Below are 18,111 nucleotides of genomic sequence, written 5' to 3' on the forward strand. Positions count from 1 at the left end.
AAATCACAGCAAGACCTTTATTGACCCACCTCCTAGAGTAATGGAAATAAAAACAAAAATAAACAAATGGGAGCTAATGAAAGTTAAAAGCTTTTGCACAGCAAAGGAAACCATAAACAAGACGAAAAGACCACCCTCAGAATGGGAGAAAATATTTGCAAATGAAGCAACTGACAAAGGATTAATCTCCAAAATATATAAGCAGCTTATGCAGCTCAATATCAAAAAAACAAACAACCCAAACCAAAAATGGGCAGAAGACCTAAATAGACATTTCTCCAAAGAAGATATACAGATTGCCAACAAACACATGAAAGGATGCTCAACATCATTAATCATTAGAAAAATGCAAATCAAAACTACAATGAGATATCATCTCACACTGGTCAGAATGGCCATCATCAAAAAATCTACAAACAATAAATGCTGGAGTGTGTGTGGAGAAAAGGGAACCCTCTTGCACTGTTGGTGGGAATGTAAATTGATACAGCCACTATGGAGAACAGTATGGAGGTTCCTTTAAAAACTAAAAATAGAATTACTGTATGACCCAGCAGTCCCACTACTGGGTATATACCCAGAGAAAAGCATAATTCAGTAAGACACATGCACCCCATGTTCATTGCGCACTGTTTACAATTGCCAGGTCATGGAAGCAACCTAAATGCTCATTGACAGATGAATGAATAAAGAAGATGTGGGGCATATATAGAATGGAATGTTACTCAGCCATAAAAAGGAATGAAATTGGGTTATTTTTAGAGATGGGAATGGACCTAGAGACTGTCATACAGAGTGAAGTAAGTCAGAAAGAGAAAAAGAAATATTGTATATTAATGCATATATGTGGAATCTAGAAAAAATGGTACAGATGAACTGGTGTGCAAGGCAGAAATAGAGACACAGATGTAGAGAACAAACATATGGACACCAAGGGGGAAATGCAGGGGGGATGGGTGGTGGTGGTGGGATGAATTGGGAGATTGGGATTGACATATATACACTAATATGTATAAAATAGATAACTAATAAAAAAATAAAAGGCGATTAGCAAAAATGAAAGAAAAAGTATAAATTTTGCTATGTGGTAATTCAATGGTTAGGCAGAGAGGGTGGCAAAAGAGATGTGGACTGGCCCTGAAAAGAGAAAGCCAGTGTCCCAAAACAACCCCTCCCTAGAATATGAAATTGGAAGACTCTTCATTACTTAAAAAATTTAAGTAACAATTAAAGGATATTTCAGAATGGGAAAGAAGAAAGAAAATGACAGCAGACATGAACAACTGTCCATAAAAAGGGAAGTTAAAAGAAACAGTTTAAAGCAATAATAACAAGTATTTCCATGAATATATGGTACAGAATAAAACTAAACACTAATACCCATTTTGGCTCTTTGCCAGAAAAAAATAGTTAATTACATGTAAAATAGTTTTAACACAATATCTACTACATTGTAAGAGCTTAATAATTTCAGTAATTATTTGAAAGAAAGCATATGACTGAAGTTTCTTAAAATTTCAACCAGTAGATCTGCAAACCTAATCTGTCATCTTCCTTCCTTTCAAATAAATGAAATGTAACAATGGTGGTGCCTTCCCTCCTGTCTTGTAATGGAAAAGTTACTTCATTCCTTCATTCCCCAGCCCTAATCTTAACCCAAGTTCAAACCCTAGTTCTGTCTTTTCCTTCATAATCAATCACTCACTCATGCACTACTGGATTTTTTGCATCGTGTGAGGCATGTTCTTCTAAATCTCCCATCTTATAATTTAGCCTTTAAAACTCACACCTCTAGATACCAACAAGTCAGAAAACTTGTCTAACCACTTTCTTATTACCACTCAATCTCAAACTAAATCAAAATTTGCTTCTCTTTCCATGTTCCATTGAAACTGATCTTATGTGTTTCTAAATCAACTGGGTAATTTTTCACATATTAGCCTTTCAAATGACTGCAGTTTCCTCATCATAGAGTTGTCTGATGTCAGACCACTTCTGCAGCACAGTTTTCATCATTATTCCTGAAGTCAAGCCTCCAGCCTACTTCTCCAGAACTCCCAACAATTCTCCTTGGAGAAGAATGGTCTAAAGTGAGAACACGGACCTAGGTCCCCAAAGAGAATTCACAGATCTTTTAGCTGGGATGGTTAAATCAAGAATGAAGGGGAGGGCTTCCCTGGTGGCGCAGTGGTTAAGAATCCGCCTGCCAGTGCAGGGGACATGGATTCGAGCCCTGGTCCGGGAAGACCCCACATGCCGCGGAGCAGCTAAGGCCTTGCACCACAACTACTGAGCCCACGCACCTAGAGCTGATGCTTTGCAACAAGAGAAGCCACTGCAATGAGAAGCCTGCACACCACAACGAAGAGTAGCCCCTGCTTGCCACAACTAGAGAAAGCCTGAACGCAGCAATGAAAGGCCCAACGCAGCCAAAAAATTTTTTTTAATTTAAAAATTAAAAAAAAAAAAGAATGAAGGGGATCCTGAGGACTCCTGGAGCCTAGTACAGATTGGAAGACTGACTCTGTAGGTGTAAATAGATTGTAGGCAAGGTTTTAAGGTGTGGTAAAGTAGCTGATAAATTTTGGAACTCTCACATAGTAGCTTCCTAAGGAAAAAAAATTAGTATTTCACAAGGAAAAAAAGATAAAGTTTTTCATTTTTAACAATTAATAACTCTTCTCCAACATGAGAAAATTAATCTTTGTTTTTACAGACCTCTCTTTAGAAAAGGAGTTGTTACCTTGGAGATTTATGATTTCTGCAAGACAACTGAGTGAAAAAAATATGATGCTTAGAGGACAAGAGCATAGAAATTATTTTCTACATGGAATAATCACCCTGGAAGTACAAAAGGTAAAAATGCTAAAGTGAAATTTCCATTGGTAAAAATATTAAAAGGAAATTTCGTTTTGAAACCTCCTTTTTGTAGCAGATTTACTGAAGTATAATTTACATAATATAAAATGTAGCTATTGTAAATGCACAGGGTACAATGAATTTCAATAGATTCATAGTGTTGTGCATTGATCACCATTGTTCAGCTTTAGAATAGTTTTATTATGCCCAAAACGTTTCTGAATGCCATAGGTTATGGTCAAGCAATGATTGGGCAAAGATTGTACTCAATCACTAGAGCCCATAATGCTTCCCTCTGGAGACTATCTGTATGTGTGTTGGGGAGATGGGGAGTACATCCAAAGTTCAGGAAATTTTAATGTGTCTCCTTCAGATTTTACTTTCTGTCTGGCTTCTCTGGTCCCTCACCACACACTTACAGTTTCCCAGTCAGCCAGGGATGCAAGGAAACCTTGTCGAGCCCTTATATGAATTCTTCGTTTCTAGGATCTCCATATTAAATTTCCATCTGGTCCTCCACTTGCCTCAAATCGCAACCTCAAACTAGTTGAGCTATGGTTCTCCCCATTTGTTTTCTACCAAAGTTGTCACTCTTAATGAAAATTTTACTAGACGGATGTTTGCCCTCTACTCCATAGCACGTCAGTTCCCTTTGAAAGCAAGTCCACTGGAATTCACGGTCAGCTCTGCCTTGATTAAATCCCCTCACCCACAGAGCTGCGGAGCTGATCTGAGCAAGATGACTGCCACTCCTGTTCTTACCTGGAGTTTATGAATAAGCTCTTCTCAATTTGTTAGGCTTTGATCAAATTCCAAAACCCTGAAATGGTCGTTTGTAACAATTTTGTCCAGTCTTACACTTGTTTGTTTGGGAGAGGTCTGCCAACCTCTTAATTCCTCCATAAATTCCCCAAATTTCTCCTTTTAAGAAATTGAGATTACATATGTGATCTTACCTAAAGAATAAATGTATAATCTAAAATCTAAAAAGGTATAAATATGAATAATTCCAGAATAACAAAGCGTTTGCACATTCTATGCTGAAATGATCACAACAATTTTAGAACAATATTAATCAATTTCTGTATTGTAGACATATTGTTAGGGAAGAGATGTTCATGCTGGACTGGAGCCAACCGGGATAAAGAGAAAAGAAAAACACACTTTATTTTTCCAAATTTAAAAATCATCTGAAAAAATATATTTTCCCTGTAGTGTTACTTTAGGGAATGAATAATGAGACCTTACTGAATAGTGAGACTCAGCTGATGTCCCACAACTTAGCTCTAAATAACTGCAACCAATCTTCTATTCCCCAGTTTGGAGGATACTCTACAGGGAAACTGAGCAGCCTCAAATAAACATCCTATAGATTCTGACATTTCAGTGTCCCCATGAAGTTGTTAAGTCATCTGTAGAATAGTTCAGTTAAGAAAAAAAAAAAAAAAGCTTCCCATCAGCATCTTAACATTTCAGTCTTAAATATTTCAGCTTTAAAAACTGCATGAAATAAACAAATGGAGAAAAAGAATAGTAGATTATTTAAGCCTCTAAGCATACAATTTTAAAAACAAAATGAGAAACTAAAAAACCCACAAAAGAAAAACAACTAAAAAAATAATTGGGAACATGTGGGCACATTACGTTGAATGCAGAAGAAAACTTGAAAAATCAATAATTATGATTAATAGCTTCAGAGAGATGAAAAATAATACATTGTGTCCATGTAACTAGAAAGAAAGTTCTATAAAAGGAGAGAAAAAAAAACCTCTTGGAAATACAAAAGTATGATAGAATAAATTAACAATTCAATAGACCAGCTGAAAGATAAAGCTAAGAAACATCCTGGCAAGAGAAAAAAAGGAGACAGAAAGTATGAGAGCAAAGATAAGAACTCTAGAGAATTAATACAGATGGTTCAATATCCAACTATAAACAAAATTCCAGAGAGAAAAGAAAAAAAATATATATATATATAAAATTGTCAAGAATATCAAGGATTGAGGGTGGGAGGGAGCAATAGGCAATGAAAGAATGGGGTGGGGAAACATTCCAGGCAAAAGAGGAGAGAAGTATATGGGAAGGGAAATGACATGTGACATGGTATCTAGAGAAAGTGGCAAATAGTTTGTAGGACTGAAATAAAGGCTGTGCTTCAGAAGGAGCAGAAGATAAGGCTGAAGGTTTTTGGGAACCCAAGCAGAATGAACCTTGTTTGCTAAACGAAGGAGTTTGAAATTTACTCCAAAGTACCTGTGAGTTGTGGATTTGATGAAGTTAGAAGACTAGTTGTTCGCTTTTTTAAAAAGTTTCCTCCCTTTTCATAAAGTTACAAAGTTACATTTTCTACCAAGGAGAAATTCTCAACATACCAGCTGACCATGGGTTCACACCTGCCTTATGAAGGTGGACTGAGGCTTGAGGCAGAGGTGGTAGCAGGAGGTAAGAGGCAGCAGAGGATGAAGCGACTTCAGAGAAGAGCAGGAAACTGAGTCCTTGCAGGAAACATCAGAAACCTCTAAACCTCTGATTTCACAAACCTCAGCAGTGAGGGTTTCCTCAAATTAGGTGAAAGGACTAGGAGATGTGGGGAACGATTCTAACTTGCTGAACACATATGAAGTTGAGCTACACTTTCTGTTTAAATTTATATTTCTAGTTACTAGAAATAAATTGGAAATAAATTTAACTCATGAAATGAATTGTTTGTAACTGAATTGCGAAATACAGAGGAAAGGCATTGGGGCTTCAAATAGTGGCACCAGTAACTGGATGGGAAAGGTGTTGGCCTTGACTGCATCCACGAGTTGGTGCTCCTGTAGGGCTTTTTGTGGTTGTTCATCTGACACCTAGCTGTTCTGTAGAAGCCTCCACAGGCCTTTTCAAGGGGGATCATTACCGAGACCAAGTTAACTCTTGCTAATCTGAAGGCTGTGTGAAAACAAGATGTGCTATTAGTCTGTGCTAGTGGGTGACTCATTATGTTTCTTCAATCCGCCCCCCTTGGTTCCAGCTCTTAGGAGGCTCTATCATTTTTTCCCTCATAGTTATTGCATTTCATTTTTTTCTACTGTTCTGCTGTTTTTTGAAGTTATTTTAGTCAAGAGGAAAATGCAAGTTAATATTACTAGAATCAAAGTGACGGTCTTCTTAGTACTAATATACCTCTCACTAAACTACATGCAATCTGAGGTTTAGAGAAGATCATTTTGTCGTCGTTTTGTTGTAAGTTTTACCTATGAACACAAATCAAAATAGGTCAGTATGATGTGCTGGTCTACTTTGTTGAGATGTCACCATTAAGTTTTTGAGCTATGTTATGCCTTAATATACTATACTTATATATATACTGTATCTTAAAAATTTGTAGTGATACAGAAAAAATTTCTTGAGTTCTCCATGCAACAAAACATCCTGTTGCATCTACAATATTGCCACACAGAGTAGTTAATAATATAGGAACTAGGAAACATTTCAAAAAAAGTTGATATAATTTAAACTGTAAGTCTAAAACAGAATGGTAATAACCAAAAAGTAGATACTATTTTTTAGTTTAGAATTTGTTTTCAAACATATTAAATGAAAAATATCAATGAATGTCATCTCAACAAGTATAAAACCTAATTATGATAGATATTCTTATCTGAAAAATTAAGAAACTAGATGCCAAAAGTTTGAGTAAAGCACCACATGTATGCACAATTGAAATTAGCAGATATGAGACAATCCAGGTTTTCTAAAGTCAATTTTGTATTTTTTCTACTGCAAGACATTATTTCCCCATTTGGGTCCACATTGTAAAATTACAACAATGCCATATTCATACAAACACGCAATCCTGGATAAACAAAACTCCAGCTATATTGGGAAATGAATTTTCATGTGTTCAACAATTTCATATATTCATTAGAGGCTAATGCTAACTCAAAGCAGTAGCAGAAAAGATACTTTTCTCTCAGTCTCTTAGCTGATAACGTTCATTAATATTGAGACTTCAATACATCACACCACACTCACCAATGCAGTGAAATATCTGCTTTCAGTACTCCGATGCATAAAGCATGTTAAATGCTACTGGGTTTAAAGTTTACCTACAGTTACATATATTAAAATGTTTTACAATGTAGTTGAATGTTACAGAAAGTATAATTATTTTACTATTTACTTCATCTCATAGGGTTTTTCTTATCATTAATTCATTATAAATAAGCAAAAGTCCTGCTACCAAGACAACTTGAGAGATGCTCACAATTTATACTGAGAGCTCAGCTTTTAGTCTAACTCGGCTGTTCTCTATTTCTGTAACTGCAACAATACATAATGTTATATAGCCCTAATGTCCTGTTTCCTTCCGACTTTCCTTCCTTCCTTCCTTCGCTCCCTCCTTTTCTTTCTTTTCCTTTCTTTCTTTCTTCCTTTCTACAATTTCTTATTGAGAGCTTCCTTGAATCTTTACTTTTCTTGTAATTAACCTTGACATCTTTTCCTCACTCCCCCCTAAATGGATTCCTCAAATATCAACGCAGATAACTGTGTGTAGCACAGAATTAGTAAGAAGATAAGGAGATTTAAGCTTTTCAGTCCATCTCAGTGTAATCTTTGATACTTCAGTATAGCGTTACCCATTAAACTCCTGTACTTCTAGGTAAAAATAGCACAGTCATGGTTACACCAGTGTTCTAATTCCACTTATCACTGAACACAGCATTCATACGTGGCTACAGACCAGTGGTCATAGCACTCTATAACAAAAGGAAAATTTCTAATCCTTTGTAGCTTGTTATTTATATATTTTTCTTATTGCTTTTTCCTGAAGCAATAAGCTTCAGGCCTATTGCTTGGTTATTATTCAGTTTTCAAATCTACATATCACATTGTGGTCAAAGACTGACAATTCTTAGATATTTCATCATTGCCTTCTTTGGCTGACTTTAAAGAGCAGATCATGGAAAGTCTCAGAACATACTTAAACTAATTCAAATAGACTGTCAGCAAATGGCTGTTTTGGTACTTAACTTTATCAATAACAGCTTAGCAAAAAATTGCTTGCTGAAAGGAAGCATGCATTTGGACGTTGCTTTTCAGTTACATTAACATCGTTTAAACTCTTCAAATTTTTTCTCGCCAATAAACAACTTTAAATCTAAGTACCTTTTTCTTCTAGTTTATGTCTTTCTTTTTACTTTTTTTTCTTTAACGGGACTCTAGTACAGTGTGTGTGTGTGTGTGTGTGTGTGTGTGTGTGTGTGTGTCTGTGTTTGAGACCTTTCCAAAATTCTTCAGAAGACTGTGGTTCAAATTGTTTGTTGGCATTGTTTCTTTTAGAAATCAAGATAAAGGAATCAGAAGGACCAAGACTCTGAACACTTGTTAAGAAATCTTCTTCATTTTCTTAAATTGGAAATTCATTTGGGATTTCATACAAACACATTATTTATGTAAAAAATACACTAGGGAACATAGAAAATATGTAGTAATAAAATTGCTCATCATTTTAGAATCAAATTAATAACATAGCATTTCTGGAACGCAAATAATACTTTGATTTCTAGCTTCAAGATTTCTGTCATTAAAACAAAATTTGTAGAGATTTAGGAAAAGAAATTTTAGGACCTGAAAGATTTGTATTTTATGACATTATTGTATTTGGCTAGAGAAGACAAATGCCTTTAGAGTGAAACTATTCTTAAGAGAGAGCAAAAAAGACTATAAATTCAGAATAAAAACAAACGGTGACAATAAGACAGATATTATAATGATATATTATTGAATGAAAACTTTTCAACGCTTCTTCCTAAATTCCTAAAGCTTTTAGACATGAAATAGAAATTCCGGGGGAAAATGTTGTCTAGTTAAATCACAATGAATTTTGTATTTTACTTTCTTTACATGTTAAGATATTTTTCAACATATCTTTCTAGTATTCATCCTCTGATTCTTATTCAAAATATAAAGTTTATAAAAATGGCTTCAAATCCATCCTCTTCCTGAGTTCAAAATTTTGTACCTAAAGGCAACAGCATACGAGCATTCTTTTAACAAGATTCCCTATTGGTTTTGTACCTGTCTTTTGAAGTGAAGGGACAAGGAAACTTCTGCCATCAAAGAAAGGCCACGTTGCCACACAGGCCCTTGGTTGAGGGCAAAGTAAAGAGTGAGTGAATAAGTAAAAAGTGGGTAAAGAGCATTGGATAATTGGGCTTTGGGTCAAATACCAGGCTTCAAATCCTAACATCCTTAGATACTGGTGTTGGAAATGTTAACCCTTCTGGACTCGTTTCCTTATAGTAAAGAGATATAATGCTAACAGAGTATTGTGACAAATAAAATGACTATGTAAAATATTTAACCTATATTTTTAATTCTATTGTAGTACACGAAGACTAGAAATCAGGTAGCAAAACTCACTGTACTGTATTTCTCCTGAGATTTTAGTTTATTTTATTACGTTAAATACGGAAGAATGAATGATCTGGGGAAGACATTAGATAGAATGCTCTCTATATTGGCTTAGCACACAGCCACTGGAGTCAGACATCTCAGTTTTACCATATATTGCCTGAATTTGGACAAAAGATACATTGTCTAAGCTTCAGTTTCCCATTTGTAAAATAAGAATAATAATAGCCTCTGCATTATGGTGATTTATAGATTAAGGATGATCATCTATGTCTGACATGTACTTACATGGGATCTGCATGTACAGAGCATCCTATAGGTGCTAAAGATGATACCTGCCATCAAGGATGCTCCGTTTCATTCCCATATGGAAACAACAGATTTATAAGTAAAACAAGGGTTTGTAAGAGGCAAAGGAGAGGGCTAAGTGGCAGACAGGGGAAATGTAGGGAATGGAGAAAGTCAATTTAAATTGTGCCCAAACAGGACAGGAGGACAGCCTCGATGGAGCCGCCATGCAGAAGTCATGTTCTGCTGTAGCCACAGCCTCACCTTTCTTGTGTCTCTAGCTCAAAGGCCTGGCAGCATTTGGGCTGGTTCTAACTCACAGATTTCTTTCCCCACACCTCCACAAAATTTTATAAATTAGTCACCTCACTTAAACATTCTGATTTGTGGCTTCTACTGAAAAATAAGATCTGGCATCTCTGGGCTGATATTTCAACATGGCGACCACCATTTGAAGTTGCATGGTTGTGATACCTTTAGACTGTGTTTTTGTGCTGTTTTTGATCACAGTCCCCTCTACTCCCCACTCTAACCCAAGAGAAGGAATCTGTTGTGAGCTGGTGTCTCTGAAAATTGGAGTGAACTTGAGTGGGGCATGTGGAACCTTGTGCTGGTCCCCAAATCTCAAGTTATCACAAAGTACTGCTCCAGCCACACCTGGGAGTCTATGGAAAAAAACCCAAAAGCTTGTTCAAATCTATTTGGGAAGGAAGAGGTAAGTTTTGCAAGGTCTGTAATTTTTTAGGGGTTCAGGAAGGCATTTGTTTTGTTGTGTTATGTTTTAACCTAAGCTTACTTATGAGGACTTCATTAATTTTCACTTTGTAAAATTATCTGAGAAAAAGTATTTTCAGACTCTTGCAGTAGCTTAATTATCATAAAACACTATCTGGCATCTCCTTTCTAACACTTTTGCCAGCTGCCATGCTTCAGAGTTCCATTTTCAACTACAACTGAAACAGCCTCTTGCTTCTTTCCCCGCTCTCCTCATTCAATCTGTCCTACACACCAGTGCCAGGGCTACATCCTCAAACAGATCAGGGTGAGGCAGGAGCTGGTGGGCCGTTTGATTCCTCTATGTTTTGCCTTTGTTTGGAGACAGCAGGAAAGAATTTAATATGGACTTGCATGGATACTTGCTTATGAGACTTTTAAGTCAAGATGTTACGAGTAATTTCAGAATAGGACCTCCAAAACTTCACGTTTTAAATATTGGATTGCTTCATTTTTTTAGTTCCCAATCTCTGTTCAGTTCACAGCGATGTGTTCAAACCAGTTTGCATGATCATATCACCTGGGGAAATTTGCAAAAATACAATGCATGTGTCCTACTCTAGATTGATTAAGCCTTTCAAGAGTTGAGGCCCTAAAATCAATTTTTCTAACATGATACCAAGGTGATTGTAATGTGAAGAGAGGGCTGAAAACCACTGGTGTAGAAAATGATTCTATTACTGTATTTGGTAAAAATTATTTAATTTGCTTTAAAATGCACTATGGTAACAAGTTGCTGAATCAGGATGTACCATAAAAAAGGAAGGGGCAGGGGGCTTGGGATAGCCAATCAGCATGGAAAGGGGCAGGGGGCTTGGGATAGCCAATCATCAGCATGGAAAGGGGCAGGGGGCTTGGGATAGCCAATCAGCATGGAAAGGGGCAGGGGGCTTGGGATAGCCAATCAGCATGGAAAGGGGCAGGGGGCTTGGGATAGCCAATCAGCACGGAAAGTGATAAAGTAACCATTGCTTTCTGCCTTTCAAAGCGTTTAAGAAAAGCTTTGTTTTTCTGTTTGTTTGTTTTCCACTCCTAGCCACCCCTTAGTCTGACTGCAGGAAGAGGGATAAGTTATTTCATTGTGAATTTTGTAAATGGTTCACTATGTATATGTGACCTAAGCTCTTTTGGGCTCTTTCTTTCAGAGATGCCCTCAAATTGAGCCCCTTCTCCTCTCTCTCCTGAGTCAATATGATAAAAGTACCCAACTCGAGGCCCAAGACAGTATTAGAAGCTACCAAATACGTCTCAGGGCGTCTTCACTGGAGTTCAAGCCAGAGTGTGAGGCTTCCTGGAAAACTCCTTGAAGCTGTGTTGAGACCGTGCGTGTCAGCTGGCTCCTCTCCCTTCAGTGCATCCGAAGGATGTGACATGGGATGGAGGAGACAATTATAAAAACCTCAGATTATTCTCTATTTCACTGCTAATATTGTTATTTTTTTAAATAAATTTATTTATTCTATGTATTTATTTTTGGCTGCACTGGGGTCTTCATTGCTGCGCGCGGGCTTTCTCTATTTGCGGCGAGCTGGGGCTACTCTTCGCTGCAGTGCGCGGGCACCGCACTGTGGTAGCTTCTCTTGTTGCAGAGCACAGGCTCTAGGCGCGCGGGCTGCAGTAATTGTGGCACATGGGCTCAGTAATTGTGGCTCTCGGGCTCTAGAGCACAGGCTCAGAAGTTGTGGCGCACGGGCTTAGCTGCTCTGTGGCATGTGGGATCTTCCTGGACCAGGGATCGAACCCATGTCCCCTGCATTGGCAGGGGGATTCTCAACCACTGAGCCACCAGGGAAGCCCCAATATCTTTATTTCTACCGGATTCCTGTGTACAATTCGTAGTGGACAAATAAAAAGTTTTATTACCTTTTGAAATTCCAGTAAAAATATTCTCCCAGGTAAGGAAAAGAAAGGAATTGGAAGAAAGTGAAGGAGGGAGAGTTGAAGGGAAGGAAGGAGCAAAGGAAGGAAAGAATATAAGCCCTTTGGCTGTGGGAGCCACTCCTTTATCACTCTCCTCCTCCATAGGATTCAATAATCCTTAATGAACTGCATATGAGTAAGTGTGCAACACATGGTTTAAATTATCATTAAACCTTCAACTAGTTTAAAAAATAAGAATGGAAGCACCTATCACAAAGGCATTATTATTTTTCCCCTGGAGTTTAAACATAGTAGATTTTTAAAAAATCAGATGAGTTCCCCAACTATAAATGGATTCCCTTTTTCAAAAAATGTTCCTAATGTAAAAACTTTCTTAACTATGATGGTCTTTTATCCAAGGTCTCCAAAGCTTTTAACCAGGACCTAGGTTAAAATTTAGAAATATCAACCTCCCCTCTTAACCTATATGTCCAAATGAAATTGATGCCATGGTAAACAGATTTCTTCCTCATTTATTAAGCATTGTATAATTAAAAATAAAACAGGAGTTCCCTGGCAGTCCAGTGGTTAGGACTCTATGCTTCCACTGCAGGGGGCCCGGGTTCAATCCCTCATCAGAGGACTAGGATTCCATAAGCCACACGGCACAGCCAAAAACATAAAATAAAATAAAAAAATAAAACAAATCCTTGTAATGGTGAATACGGAGAATTGACCTGTGTGCATGCCTACACACACACACACACACACACACACACACACACACACACACACCACACACTTTACTTGTATGAACTGATGACAATAATTCAAATACTCTGCTAGTAACAAGATGTGTTTAGATCCATGTCCTGGATTTAATAAGTATAATCTATCATTTGCTCTTCATTCTAATTCTGCCTGCCACTGCCTTCATAGATGACCCTGGGAAAAAGCATTTAACCTCCTCTCACCTTAGTTTTCCTTATATTTAAAATAAGGTTCATAGACTTTGCTGACACCACGGAGACATTTCCATTTCATTCAAGGAGTAGTTTAGTCTTAATGAAAATTTCTCTGCACTGAATTTTCCTTTTGACTACAATAAAAACGTAGAGAGAATTTACCACAGTTCCCTATCACAATGGATTTTAAAATAATAATCAGTGAAAATAATTGAAAACTATTCAGTATTATCCAATTCATTTATAAGTATGCTTTATTTTTGATGGAGAATTAAGTCTCTTTTGTCTGTAAAATATGTTTCTCCAGATTCTCCACATCTCATTGGGGTTCACCATATATTATGCCAGCTTGAAATTTTTACTAGTCAGCATTCTGTTTTGACATAATGGACTAAATCACAGATGAAATTTATTGTGCACTTTGAGACCCTCTGATTGTGTACCAGTTCCTTAAAATTGGTCACAGCCTTCTAAATTTCTTGTGAAATAGACAAGTACAAATATTAATGTAGAGCCTGACTACTTGTCATCAAATCCCTTACACTTCTCAATGCAGCCTATTTTATTTACTGGGATAAAGGAATCTGTCCTGTGATTTCCTCATTACCCATTGCTGGAGTAATTCTCATAGGTATTCCTTCAGTTAAAGTCAACAGGGGCACTGGTCCACCAGTAGTGGATTGGGAATCTCAGAATTTGCTATGATTCCTCTAGGTGTGAGGTTTTCCTCATTTAGCCATACTCAGGAATTTTGTTAGCAGTACATACTTTTGGATCTAAAAACTTTGGGAAAATGGTAACTACTTTTTCCAGAAATGTAGCTGCTATTGAATATCCACCCAGTTAGCCTGGTAACCTTTCACCACTTTGATACATTTTCCCCAAATGAATGGCAATATTTTTCTACTCTGATCAGAAAGAAGTGAAATGCATCCCTAAATCCTTACCCACACCATATTTTTTCCCAAAAGAAAGTTAGAGAATATAATAATACCGCAGTATATCTCAAACAATCCAACCCATGTTTTATAAACTTTCCACTAAACATATCTTTAGAATTTTTACTTACAAACACTAAATTATTGTTGAACATAAACTTTTGCAGAAAACTTTGCAGAAAACACTTAAAATAATTTTTAAATATTTCAAATGGTTTAATAACATTAAGAACAGTAAGGACAATGTTATTAAGACCTTTGAAAGTAAAATAATTTTCTACACAATGTAGCTCTAGCATCGGAAATATAAGTAAAAAGAATAACTTCTTTAACAATAAGAGAAATATATTGCACTTTTGTAACATTACAAATCTGATCAAGTTCATTTGTGAAAATGAGTTACAATTTACCATTGGCTTCAAATGGAAAAAGAGACTGGATGATTTCAAATGTAGGTTTAATTTATTACAAGAAGTATGAGTTTGTTCAAGAATTTTAAGCCTAGTTGCATGGTCAGTTTATTCTTTATTAATCAAGATTATAACAGTGTTCTTCCTCTTTCTATTTATGACTTCTATCTTAGGGCTTGGACAGCTGTTCTGAATCATAGGCTAAATGAAATTGTGACTTTTCATAAAATATTCTTTACTTAAAACCTTCTCTGATTTATGTAAGGCAACTTATCATCTACTCTACATTAATTTTGGAGCAATGTGTTCATTTATGGAAAAGGAGAGAAATACATAAAAACTGATAACTTATGAAAAGATGTCATAAATAACCAGACTATAAGTAAATCAGAAGACAACTAGGGTAGTGAAACAGTTTTACAATATAAAGTATTGCTTTATAATAAAGGAAAAAGGGTAACTTATGACTTTGAAAAATTCCCCTTTACAAGCAAGTTGGCAAAATCAGTAATATTGATCTGAAAAGTTGCTTTTATTTAGTGAATGAAAGGCATATCAAAAGTGCTTCAAATCATATACAAAAAACATCCTGAGAAGCTTAAAAACATATGCGCAATATAAAAAATTTAGGCAACTTACTGAATCTAGCCAAATGTTATCAAATTCTTAACTCCCATTGGAAAATGACAGCACATATAAACCTCTTTTTAATGTCTTCTTGAAAATCTTCCTCAGAATTAGCACTAAAATATGTTGTTGTGATGACTGCTTCATAGTCAGTCTTACCTATGAACTGGCTTAGTCTTACAAACAGTGTAGAAGACTTAAAGATCACTTTTTAGTCATTACTGAATTATTTTAGATATGAAACCAGAATTTGGTGTTTTTCAAAAGTATGAATCAACTATACGGTATATACAACATAGCTATTTGTACTTATATGATGAATCAAATCACAAAAACTAGTTTAAGTGGGAAAAGGTGGAGAATTTTAAAACTAATTCAGAAAAAAATAGATCAACGATATTCGAAGTGGTTTTAAGATGGGGATCCTCCCTCTGCACAGCCTAATTCACTTGCTAAAGAGTTCTTTCAGATCTGGAGTCTGAGTGTGAATTGCTCTGAGGATGTGGATGGTACCTCACCATCACCAGAGTCCTCACCTTCTCACCATCACCATCAAAAGTCACAAGATTAAGAACTTAGTCTGTGCCTGCCACAAGGGTAAGCATTTTATATGCATTTTTCATTGTTAATGAAAGGCAGATACTCACTATGACTGGTATTCTGTTTTATAACTTCAGAAACCGAGGCCATAAATGGTTGAGTCAGTTGTCTAAGGTCAGAAGCTGGTTGAGTGAAAAACCAAAACCTGAACCAGACAGAGATGCTAAAACATCATGCTATTCCATTAGAGCAATGTAAGACCCACACCACCTTCTATTATCATTACTAGTCTTCTCAGTTTATGAGATGCTTTCATGCGCAGGTATGTACGTTAGTCATTATTTCAAAAGGGCAATGAGATTCAGAAGACTAGGTGACTTGCCAAGGGTTGTCTAACTGGCAAGTACTGCCCTTTAACTATGGCTCAGGGCTCCTTCACAGAGCTTCCCTGTTCAGACACTTGTGACTTCCTCTCCAGACCATGGTTCTCCTTCACTGTCATGACTGGCAAAAGTGTTCAGCCTGAGATGTCACCCAATTTAATATCTCAAGCCCCCAGCACATGACTCACTGCTAGTTCCCTTAATAATGGTAAGGTAAAGAACAGTGCACTGTGTAATAGAATCATAAAACTTCCAGACACAGAAAAACAATCCCATGCATATTATCTATTATTGTTAAACAAGGATAATGCTACTTACTAGGATGAGATTAAAAATTTTTTTTAACACCTTTATTGGAGTATAATTGCTTTACAATGTTGTGTTAATTTCTGCTGTATAACAAAGGGAATCAGCTATACATATACATATATCCCCATATCCCCTCCCTATTGCGTCTCCCTCCCACCCTCCCTATCCCACCCCTCTAGGTGGTCACAAAGCACCAAGCTGATCTCCCTGTGCTATGCGGCTGCTTCCCACCAGCTATCTATTTTACATTTGGTAGCGTATATATGTCCATGCCACTCTCTCACTTCATCCCAGCTTACCCTTTCCCCTCCCTCTGTCCTCAAGTCCATTCTCTACGTCTGCGTCTTTATTCCTGTCCTGCCCTTGGGATCTTCAGAACCAATTTTTTTTTTAGGTTCCATATATATGTGTTAGCATAAGGTATTTGTTTTTCTTTCTGACTTACTTCACTCTGTATGACAGACTCTAGGTCCATCCACCTCACTACAAATAGTTCAATTTCATTTCTTTTTATGACTGAGTAATATTCCATTGTATATATGTGCCACATCTTCTTTATCCATTCATCTGTCAATGGACACTTAGGTTGCTTCCATGTCCTGGCTATTGTAAATAGTGCTGCAATGAACACTGTGGTACATGTCTCTTTTTGAATTATGGTTTTCTCAAGGTATATGCTCAGTAGTGGGATTGCTGGGTCATATGGTAGTTCTATTTGTAGTTTTTTAAGGAACCTCCATACTGTTCTCCATAGTGGCTGTATCAATTTACATTACCACAATGGCTGTATCTTTTACATTCTTGCAACAGTGCAAGGGGTTTCCCTTTTCTCCACACCCCCTCCAGCATTTGTTGTTTGTAGATTTTCTGATGATGCCCATTCTAACTGGTGTGAGGTGATACCTCATTGTAGTTTTGATTTACATTTCTCTAATGATTAGTGGTGCTGAACATAAGATGAGATAAAATCTTCAAGGAACCATTTTTGTTTTCAGAATATCTTCTATTTATTATGTTGTGTGTTTCTGTGCTTAAATGAATCATTCTACTTCAGAGAGCATCCCTTCCATAATAAACACAATTTTTCTTCTTCCATTTTTGCCATTGAATTTGAAATATGGAGAGGTAAATTGTATTAACACTCACTGCATGAGGCAAAATTTAAAATTATACGCAGAAAAATGCTAAATGGTTATATGTCAGAAATTTTCACGATATGTATGCATTTAATGAAGTTCCCTCTGTTGTTAAACAAGTTTATGTGTCAACTACTTTTGATATTTTTAAAGCTTATTTGTCTGTTTACTTAGACAATAAAGTAAGTCTCTTCTTTTCCTCTTGAAGGAAACTTTCTCTTTGTATTTTAATTTGTTCTCATGTGACTTCATACATGAGCAATATGATAACCCAACCTACCCAGAGTGGCTCGAGAATTTTAATGATGGCTCATCAATTTTTAAACTGTTCTTAAAATTATCTTTCCACTTTTCTTATTTCTGTTGATTCTGTCTCTCTCTGAATAAGTCATAGCCCTAGGTCTATTACCTTCTAAGTTGTTAACTTCATTTTTTTTTAAATCAATTTCCTGACACACATTGCCCCACTAAATCCACCCAAGCAGTCATCTTTACAATTCTGCTGTGTATCAGGAGGGCATGGCAAATGTGTGACTGTATCAGCTAAACACATTAATATCCTTAGGGGTTGTTGAATTACAGTATTTTTTTGTATAATACAAATAGATCATTTCAAACATACT

The sequence above is a fragment of the Globicephala melas genome, chromosome 4 (assembly GCF_963455315.2).
Source record: "Globicephala melas chromosome 4, mGloMel1.2, whole genome shotgun sequence".
NCBI classification, from domain to species: Eukaryota; Metazoa; Chordata; class Mammalia; order Artiodactyla; family Delphinidae; genus Globicephala; species Globicephala melas.